The sequence below is a fragment of the Sinocyclocheilus grahami genome, unplaced genomic scaffold (genome assembly GCF_001515645.1).
Source record: "Sinocyclocheilus grahami isolate Dianchi unplaced genomic scaffold, SAMN03320097.WGS_v1.1 scaffold371.1, whole genome shotgun sequence".
Classification (NCBI taxonomy): domain Eukaryota; kingdom Metazoa; phylum Chordata; class Actinopteri; order Cypriniformes; family Cyprinidae; genus Sinocyclocheilus; species Sinocyclocheilus grahami.
In genome coordinates this window covers 590,245-601,998 of record NW_015505550.1, presented here as the reverse complement: position 1 = coordinate 601,998, position 11,754 = coordinate 590,245, and the positions used below count along the sequence as shown (strand labels likewise).

At 38.0% G+C, this 11,754-nt stretch overlaps 1 long non-coding RNA gene across 1 annotated transcript in view; it reads right to left on the bottom strand.

Annotated features, from left to right (window-relative positions):
* Nucleotides 1–213: 213 nt before the first annotated feature.
* Nucleotides 214–11,754, bottom strand: part of LOC107549413 (uncharacterized) — a 38,948-nt gene continuing 27,407 nt past the window's right edge. The window contains exon 4 of the long non-coding RNA XR_001604558.1: nt 214–326. This is a non-coding gene — a long non-coding RNA (uncharacterized lncRNA). The remainder of the gene's footprint in view (nt 327–11,754) is intronic.

Below are 11,754 nucleotides of genomic sequence, written 5' to 3'. Positions count from 1 at the left end.
CTCATTTAATATAAATCTCTGATTTACATTTTTCTGGATGTGCCTTTAGATCGCCACTTCTTAAATAACCAACTGTACAAGCATCACAACACTCTCTTTAAAAACACAATCACAGACGCAATGAGAAAGAGAGAGAGATTTAGTGACAGTGCGTTACGTCACATCTTAAAGAATAGACTGTCTCTAACACTGCACACATACACTCACCTTGACCAATGAATGTAGACTCCTCTCCCCAAACATAGCGTGTAGAAAAGAGCGGTCATCTGCGCCTTCAACATGAGGCTGCAGCTGAGACGGCAGTACAGACAACAGCTCATACAGACCTGCAGAGGAAATACAGGAAACACATTACATACCCAGACACGCACATAGCCAATACCCAAAGAGAAACTATAGGTAGATATAAACAAGACCCAGAAAATCTGAACTAACACAAGACACCTGATGCATGTCAGATGGGCTATAAAGATTATTCTCCAGTGGCACATTATTATAGTCTTCAAACATCTGTACACTAATAAAATAATAATAATAATAATGAGAACATCATGGTTTACTTCAGCATGCTCACTGGGTCAAACTGAGGGTTGTAAATATGGTCCTCTCCCAGGCTGCACCTCACTTCCTCCCTTTGTCTGGCTACTTCCTGTTTTTCTAGGAATCACAACTGGAACTGTGAATCAAATCCCTAAAGTTTCATTAGTATGCCTGTGATGTTTCAACAAGCATAAACACATCATAATATCTTTGGCATGCTTATATACACACACAAAAAAAAACCAGAATGGTAGATAGGATGACTATTAAGAGCTGCTGTCAGATTCAGACACCAACACAACTTAACTTAAAGTGCAAGATGACCTCACTGGATGTTATTTACTAATAACTGCATGGATTTAGTTATTGTATGAACAGAAGAACACGATAAATTTCAGCCTAATATACAACTAATGTTAGTGAATGGTGTAAAACATGCCTAAACTATCTCTAAATAAGGGGCGTTCTGCACAACATTTCCTTTACAGCCTTTATTCACTCTCAAGACACGTTCTTGCCTGAGAATTTGCACAGCAAGACTTGTACATTTCGCATGTGTTCGTGAAAACATTCATACATAAATTTCACACACAAATTCCAGCATATGCATGCTTAGTGATTAAGACCCATTGTCTTTTTTAATGTTTTTGTTCACTTCCCCTGCTAAAATACTAATAATTTTAAGTAGTTAAATTATAATCAAGCCACAAAAAAGTACAAAATATAGGGGTTACACTAAAGGTGAATTTAAAATAAATAAGTGTCTTGATTATTTTAACACGCCGTAAGTGCTATTCATTTCTGTGCAAAACTGAATACTAAGTACTAAGTATACTTTTAAAGGGACAATAATGTATCTTTTGAAATGTGCAACATTTTTTTGAAATGTATATAATGATATTACAAACAGAGTATTGAAATCATAAATGTACTTACAGTATATGCTTTAATAAATAGAAAATTAGAAAATCTTACCCCAATTCTTTAAAATAGTCACAAACAGTAGCATTAAACAAAGGTTTCACTAAAAAGACATGTAAAATGCTGCACAATGACAACATTTCCATGAATCATAAATCCGGGAATTTTTTTCCCCCCCACAAATCATAAATCCGGGAATTATTTTTAAGCAGTTCTTTTACAGTAACTGTTTAAAATAGATTCACTTAGCAAATTTGATTATGGCCTCAGCTGCAATGTGACATCAAAAAACAGCACTGTCTCTCACTAAACCACTTGTTGCACAAAGCTGCATTGTTTTGGGAACAGCCGAGACGCTGTCACGCTACTCATAAATGTTAAGCAAGTAGTGTCACTACTTTTAGTCAGTCACTTTACAACACTGTTCTTCCAACCGCCGACCATCTGGACACAGGCTGAGTTTAATAGTCAACATCTAATCTTATGTCCCAGCAGCCTACAAAAGGATACGCGTAAACTGACCATTATTGGCTGCCAGGCCAAATATACCAGACGGGATGTGAAAGAATGCAGTGCCAAGCAGTGTTTCCTTTTCACACGCCTACACTTCCCAGCGGTCTCCAGAAAATAACAGCGTTCCTCAGACATCAATGGCGGAGCTGGAGTACAACAGGGCGGAGTGGAAGGCGGAAGGCCTTGCTTCTCAAATTCACAGCATTATGGGACAGCAGCGCAGGGCATGGAGAGCAGCTTAAATTACACAGGCTGTCAGAAAAACAGCGAGGTCATCCATAAAGTCTGGAGTTAACACAACACCAACAGACACGCACAAACCTTTAAGTGCACATGCACACAAACATGGTGGCTTTCTGGAACAACACATATTTTTAGCCACTCACACACAGACCTGTAAAAAGAAACAAGGATAGCACATGCAAACACACAAACGCATGCCACAAAAGAGGCTGTCTGCATGGAAAATATGCTTTGTTGGCTCCCTGTCTGGCTCCTGTTGGCCTCACACTAGACAAGGAAGAGGACAACTGGCAGAAAAAAAGGACCAGATAGATTTACAACACAGGCCACATTTCGAAAACTGTAAAATGGCCTGTAAAAAGAAACAAGGATAGCACATGCAAACACACAAACGCATGCCACAAAAGAGGCTGTCTGCATGGAAAATATGCTTTGTTGGCTCCCTGTCTGGCTCCTGTTGGCCTCACACTAGACAAGGAAGAGGACAACTGGCAGAAAAAAAAGGACCAGATAGATTTACAACACAGGCCACATTTCGAAAACAGTAAAATGGCTTTCTTTGAATGTCTTGTTTGGATGAGTTCAAGAGTCAACAGCGCAAAAAGATTCACACACTCTAGTGATGCGCGGATGAGCTAAAACGTCACCCGAATCCGCAGCTTCAAATAAATGATCCACCCGCCAACCGCCCGCACCTGTATTTTTGTCTGATTTAGATATACTTGCATCTTTATTATTTTTATCCACCCGCAACCCCCCGCCAAATAATCAGAATGCATTTTTTTTATTACCCGACCCACCCGATCCGCGGATTATCCGCAGCGCCCGCGGATATAACCGCCATCCGCGCATCACTACTCGGCTCAGTGAGCTGTGCAGCAGGAAATGAACACTGGGCCGTGCTTCTCTCCTTCGAGCGCTGAGAGACTGACTCTCTGAAGCAATATGTGTGTCACGCAAACACACACTCATGCATAAGACCACCTCAGGGGTCAGTATTTCAGGTGTTACTCGGAGAACATGGTTCATGCCTGTCTGTGAGAAAAACGGGTGAGTGAATGGAAAAATGAAAACAAGAACAGCTGCACTCTGCGTACTTCCATTCATTTTCTCTTTGATTTACCTCCCAAAACAGAAAATTACATTCACAGAGAGAAAGAGAGGCCCTCCAGAGCTGACAAATTATAGAAGAGGAGAGAGAGCGAGAGAGAGAGAGAGAGAGAGAAATATAGCGACAAAAAGAGATAGAACTAGTCGGCTACATAACAGTCAAGTTGTAATGAGTTGTAAGTTGTAATGTTTGATCTGTTCTTGAGGTAGCTGTGTGTCTTAACGGCCGATATGCATGAAGCACACAAACACGCATGCTCTCTTGGCTTCAGGGTTTTCATCGCCGTGTTCTCAGCTCCAGCCTCTTAAACCACAACACCACATCAGAGCTCTTGCTCAGGATCTCACAGATCTACTTGCATGTTCTGGACCATCTACTCCAATCATACACACACAGCCTGTCTAGTCCTATACATCAGTACTGCGCACATATACACTGCATCTCCTATCACCCTACTAATTACTTTTAGCAATAAACCCCATATTTTGTACCCTGTTTTGCATCGTAAATTGCTGCAAATGTGACGACAATATAAAAATGTGGCAGCAATTTAAAATCAAATCAACATTGGTGATGGACATTTATATAAAGACCACGTAAAGATGCTTTCTGAAACTTTATCTACACTACCATTCAAAACTTTTTTTTGTGAGTGGTTTTATGTTTTTGAAAACATCTCTTATGCTCACCAAGACAGCACTTATTTGATAAAAAAAAATACAGTAAAACCAGGAATGTTGTAAAATATTACAATTTGAAATAGCATTTTTATTTTAATGCATTTTAAAATGCAACCCTCTACATTGCGAGTAAATCACTCGCATATGTGACTAAATCTTCACTCTGGGCGACTAAATGATGTCTAATATTAGCCAATTGCTAATAAATTCTCAGATTTTACTCGCCAGTGTGTGAGTTGGAGGCCAAGTATAAGTTTAGCTCAGATATATTTTCACTCGCCGAACACTCTCTGACTGAGCGCATCAGAGTTTCACTCTAGTCTCCGCCAAGCGATCTGTGCTGTTTTTCAGTTCATCTGAATGGATGTGCAACGCGCCTGTATTTAACGTACCATAAACTCTAGTGTGAAGTCACACGACTCACCATAACTTTGTTTCACACACACGCAGCGAGAGAGGTCGATAGAGAATTGACGCGCTACATGTAAACGTTATTCTTTGTTGTATTTTGCTGTCAAAATAACGGAGTTCCTTTGGAATTCTTCAGCTTTTAAGAATTACCGCTTTCTAGGCACAACTAATGCGCAAACGGCAATCTCATTGGCTGGTGCTCACCTATTATTGTCCCTGTTTTGATTTCAGCAAATCAGTTCGAGCAAATGCACACAACCTGATTAATATTCATGAATCCAGTAGCTCATTAATCCTTGGTGCGTTTTATATTGTTCTTATTAGTAGAATTCGTATCATCATCATCTTATCAGTATTTTTGTTAGTTTCCCCCCCCAATTTTTTTTTTTTTTACAGAAACACTGAATGACCAAAAAAGTACCACCACCAGAACCGAAGTTCAGTTAAAATGACTAATATGCATTCATACATGGTTATCAAGTTTTAATTCTAATTAAAGTTCTATCATTAAATAATATTTAAATAAGATTATCATATTATAATGCTTGACTGACTGATGTTAAGAGTGTACTTTCAGATATTTATAAAACTGTGCAAACAAACACACATATACATATATATATATATATATACATACACACACATTTATTTATCAGTCTGGCGAGTAAACTAAAAAAAATTTACTAGCCAATGGCGATTCAATTGCCAAGGTGATCGTAGAGGGCTGAAATGCCATTTATTTCTTTGATGGCTAAGCTGAATGTTCAGCAGCCATCTCTCTAGTCTTCAGTTACACATGATCCTTCAGAAATTATGCTGATTTGGTGCTCATTAAGCATTTCTTATTATTTTAATACTAATATTTTTGTGGAAACAGTGATGCCCCTCCCCCTCCCCAGGATTCTCTGATGAATAGAAAGTTTTTTTTTTTTTACAGAAACACTGAATGACCAAAAAAGTACCACCACCAGAACCGAAGTTCAGTTAAAATGACTAATATGCATTCATACATGGTTATCAAGTTTTAATTCTAATTAAAGTTCTATCATTAAATAATATTGATTATCATATTATAATGCTTGACTGACTGATGTTAAGAGTGTACTTTCAGATATTTATAAAACTGTGCAAACAAACACACATATACATATATATATATATATATACATACACACACATTTATCAGTCTGGCGAGTAAACTAAAAAAATTTACTAGCCAATGGCGATTCAATTGCCAAGGTGATCGTAGAGGGCTGAAATGCCATTTATTTCTTTGATGGCTAAGCTGAATGTTCAGCAGCCATCTCTCTAGTCTTCAGTTACACATGATCCTTCAGAAATTATGCTGATTTGGTGCTCATTAAGCATTTCTTATTATTTTAATACTAATATTTTTGTGGAAACAGTGATGCCCCTCCCCCTCCCCAGGATTCTCTGATGAATAGAAAGTTAAAAAAATTTATTTCCCCCAAAAAAAAAAAAAAAAGAAAAAGTAAACTTATGCAACATTATAAATGTTATAACTGTCATGTTTGATCAATTTAATGCATCCTGGCTAAATAAAATATTTCTTTAAAATGGTAATATATATTCCACAATTCTGATCATTTGGTTCCTAAATTTCTATATCAGTTGTTTGGAGCCATGAAGTGTTTTGTCAACATACAGACACACATAAGAGAAAACTATCACTAGAGAAATTGGCTTTTATTCTTCTATTCTGATCTAGCTGCACAGTAGCCAAGGTCAAACCATCCCTCAACATGAGCATATTTGGAGCCCAGAGTATCTGTTATTTTACAGTGATTAGACGGAACAGGAGGGAATGTGATCCTGAAGCAGCCATCTGAACACTTGTAGAAAAGATTTGGTCCAATCACACACACACTGATTCCTTGTCACAGTACACATTTCATGTCTATATCAGAGCTCAATCACAGCAGAAAAATTACAGAGGACTATAACGGAGTCTGAAATTAAAGTTGAGTTTTTGAAACTATAGCTATTAAACTGAAGAAGGGACCAGTTCCATATGTGGCCAGAATGTCACATGACTTTTGACTAGGGCTAATAAGACACCACCCAGAACCACCAGCAACCACCTAGCAACACCCTAGTACTGTGATGAAGACCTCTGCATACCCACAACATTTTTTTTTGCAACAGGGTATAAATATGTTCAGACCCTTTTTACATTCCAGCAACCAAACCAGATTTTCAGATTTGTATTCAGATCTGTATGCATTCTGCTCATTGACATCGACAGATATCTTTATCCTCTGAAAATGGAGATATAAAAATGAAATTCCTTGTCCCTCTGCTTTTCTCCCTCTCCCTTCTCCTGCATTTGGTAAAATGAAGTGGAAATTTTCATTCTGATGTAATTGGAAACAGGGAGCTATTCCAGTGGCAACAAATCCTTGTGTTACAGTTCTGTATCCCTGTGGCAGTAGAGAGAGAGAGAGAGAGAGAAAGAGGAGAGATGGAAAAGAGGAGGATATATGGCTGGAAATCGATAAAGTGCTCCCAAAGCGCATGCTGCTGCCGCTACTAACGTTCCTCTCTCCCTCCCTCTCTTTCGTTCTGTCCTCTGCTCCCAGATGCTCTGCATTCTTGACATCAGAATGGAAAAATTTACTGTTAGCCGAGAAGAAATTTAATATGGCCATTCCTGTCATATCCCTCATTGCAGCTATATTCAGTCGGTGCTCTGCTGAAGCCTTAAGAGAGACTCAGCACCTGAACGATAAACAATATGGAGCTCGTTATGGACAATGGCACCATAACACCATACACTTGTTTCTGAACAGGACTGATGGAAATAAGTGTATCCACAATTCCAGTTTCAAGTAGAATACCTGCACAGATAGTTTCATGCATAAAACCTGTCACACATACATTCATCTTCATTAAAGGATTCTTATCTGCTAAAGAACTTCTGTCCTCAATTTCCCACATGTCCCTTTTTGTCTCTCTCAAGCAAATTTTTTTCCCCCAAAAAAAAAAAAAAAAAGAAAAAGTAAACTTATGCAACATTATAAATGTTATAACTGTCATGTTTGATCAATTTAATGCATCCTGGCTAAATAAAATATTTCTTTAAAATGGTAATATATATTCCACAATTCTGATCATTTGGTTCCTAAATTTCTATATCAGTTGTTTGGAGCCATGAAGTGTTTTGTCAACATACAGACACACATAAGAGAAAACTATCACTAGAGAAATTGGCTTTTATTCTTCTATTCTGATCTAGCTGCACAGTAGCCAAGGTCAAACCATCCCTCAACATGAGCATATTTGGAGCCCAGAGTATCTGTTATTTTACAGTGATTAGACGGAACAGGAGGGAATGTGATCCTGAAGCAGCCATCTGAACACTTGTAGAAAAGATTTGGTCCAATCACACACACACTGATTCCTTGTCACAGTACACATTTCATGTCTATATCAGAGCTCAATCACAGCAGAAAAATTACAGAGGACTATAACGGAGTCTGAAATTAAAGTTGAGTTTTTGAAACTATAGCTATTAAACTGAAGAAGGGACCAGTTCCATATGTGGCCAGAATGTCACATGACTTTTGACTAGGGCTAATAAGACACCACCCAGAACCACCAGCAACCACCTAGCAACACCCTAGTACTGTGATGAAGACCTCTGCATACCCACAACATTTTTTTTTGCAACAGGGTATAAATATGTTCAGACCCTTTTTACATTCCAGCAACCAAACCAGATTTTCAGATTTGTATTCAGATCTGTATGCATTCTGCTCATTGACATCGACAGATATCTTTATCCTCTGAAAATGGAGATATAAAAATGAAATTCCTTGTCCCTCTGCTTTTCTCCCTCTCCCTTCTCCTGCATTTGGTAAAATGAAGTGGAAATTTTCATTCTGATGTAATTGGAAACAGGGAGCTATTCCAGTGGCAACAAATCCTTGTGTTACAGTTCTGTATCCCTGTGGCAGTAGAGAGAGAGAGAGAGAGAGAAAGAGGAGAGATGGAAAAGAGGAGGATATATGGCTGGAAATCGATAAAGTGCTCCCAAAGCGCATGCTGCTGCCGCTACTAACGTTCCTCTCTCCCTCCCTCTCTTTCGTTCTGTCCTCTGCTCCCAGATGCTCTGCATTCTTGACATCAGAATGGAAAAATTTACTGTTAGCCGAGAAGAAATTTAATATGGCCATTCCTGTCATATCCCTCATTGCAGCTATATTCAGTCGGTGCTCTGCTGAAGCCTTAAGAGAGACTCAGCACCTGAACGATAAACAATATGGAGCTCGTTATGGACAATGGCACCATAACACCATACACTTGTTTCTGAACAGGACTGATGGAAATAAGCGTATCCACAATTCCAGTTTCAAGTAGAATACCTGCACAGATAGTTTCATGCATAAAACCTGTCACACATACATTCATCTTCATTAAAGGATTCTTATCTGCTAAAGAACTTCTGTCCTCAATTTCCCACATGTCCCTTTTTGTCTCTCTCAAGCCTACATAGCGCTCTTCTCTTTTTAGTGACGCCTTGGGGAGAGCTATCATAATTGGACAAGCAGGCCAGCCCAGAATAACACCGTAAAACTTCATATGGGTCATAACCTAGTAGGGGGCTATGATACTCCAATCAAAGGGCGGATTCAAAGTGATCAGGCTAACCGACTGTAGTGGGAGTGCAGCTCTGAGGACCAAACCGCTCACTGAATGAGCCTTCCTTTCACTGTGGCTAAACCGAGAGAGAAAATGACAACTGACCTGTCTGAACAATCACTCCTGCTTCTGAAAATAATTAATAAATAAAAAATATTATATAAAAATAACACAATTACAAAAATAATACAAAAATGAACAAAATAATTTAAATCAGCAAAATGAATTAAACTAATAATATTTAAAATATAACAAATACATTAACAAAACAAATACATTTTAAATGTATTAATTCATTTGCATATCGGTTTTAAATAAATATTTTAAATAAAATGATACAAATACAATAAAAAATACAAAAATCTAATAAAAATTGCAACAAATTATTTGAAAAATATTAAAAATATATTTGAAAATAAATTTGTTTATATTTGTTTGTCTTTCGCCTTTGCCACTCTATCCTGGACGGCATTTTCTATAACCCATTGCCCGGACTCATCATGCCTGATTGTTTTCACCTGTTGCTCATTACCTCTGCCTATATAAGCCCAGTGTTTTCAGTCCCTCTTTGTGAAGTCTTGCATGTGTCACCGCTTCAGTTCTAAGCCTTTTATCCTGGTTCCCTCTTGTCTCGTTTTCCAGGTTCTTTATATTCTTCCTGTTTATCTGGATTACTCTGTTAGCCTCAGCCCTGAACTCTGTCATTGTTTTGGATTGCTTATTGTGTTTGACCCCATGCCTGTTTTGACTACAATTGTGGATTACCCTTTAATAAACTACTGCACTTGGATCCTCAGCCTTCATGTCCCCGTGCAGCTTTGTGAAAGAAAATAAATACGAATAATATAAATACAATACACTAAAATAAATTAATGAAAGGAATAAAATGATTAAAAGCAAACAAATATATCGGAACAGAACTGATCTGGGGCCCGTTCTTCATACATCGCTAACTCCGTTAGCTAGATTTGATTGTTGATGATTTGGCATGCTCTTGGATTATTTGGTTCTTCGAAGCTCATCCTGGATTTGCCGTCATAGCAACAGGTCCGTAAACCTAAATCTGCTTAGAAGCAGGCTTATTTCATGTAAACAGGATTAGATTGCATCTTTTTAAGTGGAATTTATATTTAAAATCTGCTATAATGGAAGTGGATTGATGGAGCACAGGAGATGCAGATAACTCGATTTTGACCCTTAAGAAACTTTAATTTATGCTGTTACATAACAAATCTGCTTCAAAGATAAAATTACATGAATTGCTAATTACAACATTGAAATAAAAATGCAATGCCTGTACAAATACTAGAAATCGTGAATATAAATAATTGGGAATCATGTAAAAATAAAATAAAATAAAAACAGTGCACATTTTATTTATATATTATAACATTTATGTAGTTTTGTTCACTTGGCTGTTTCCTTATAAAGGTCCAGAAATTTGCAAAGTTTCGTCAGGTGTCTTTAATTATATTATGTCATTACGTTGCTGTCTTGCCGCCAGCCAATTGTTGCACTGCTGATCGTGGTTTCGAGTATTGATCCGTCCTTTATGGGGAATACGAGAATGCTCAGTAATCTTAGACAACTTAATCCAGATATTTTAATCCGATCCACAGATTCGTTTGAAGAACCAAATTAGCCAGTGATTAGTTATCACGATTAGAAGACCTGGCATCTTTCAAATCATCTCAGATGAGAGGTACGACGAACGGGCCCCTGGACTGGAATTAGAAGAAAACAAAAATATCATGACTGTAAGGGATATTTAATTTATTTTTTTTGGGGGGGGGGGGGTATGAGAGAATAACTGCAGACTATGAGCACTGTGAAGTGAACAGGATGATTGAGTATGCAGTAGTTGATGCAAGAGTAATTTATCATATGACATCAACACCAGACTCTCTTTCTCTCACATACAAATTTTACAGTTAGTGGGTGGATGGGTCTGACAGCCCAAGGACGCCCATGGGTAGTGAAATCAAATGCCACCAGGAAGCAAAACACCCACACGAAAAACAGGATATATATGATGGGGTAAAAGAACAGCATTTTATGTCCATACAGAGGAATGAGAATAGAACAGAACAGGCACTGTGTGATGACGAGGTTCAATGAGAAAGAAACAGAACAGGGAAAAAAAATTAAAATCCAGAGAAAACAATCAGATCAATTTTATAATGGGTTTCGGAGATTAAATCTCAATTTCCTGCCTTATGAATGAAACGTTTAAAGTGTGCAAGTGTGAGTGTGTGCGTGTGAGAGAGTGAGTGAGAGTGTGTGTGTGTGTGCGCGTGTGTACGCGTTTTTGTGACAAATGAGGACATAAATTTGTATAATGACAAAGGTATGACATAGGTATTACAAGGAGAAGGTGACTTTTCAGGACATTACCCCATGTCCTCACTTTTCAAAACGCTTATAAATCACACAGAATGGAGTGTATTGAAAATCTGAAATAGCACAAAGTCTCCTGTAAGGGGTAGGTTTAGGGGTAGGGTTGTTAAAGGGCAATAGAATATACGGTCTGTACAGTATAAAAACCATTACGCCTATGGGATGTCCCCACTTTTCACAAATGTAAACCTGTGTGTGTGTGTGTGTGTGTGTGAGAGAGAGAGAGTGTGAGTGTGAGAGAGAGTGAGTGTGTGTGAGTGTGAGAGAGAGTGAGTG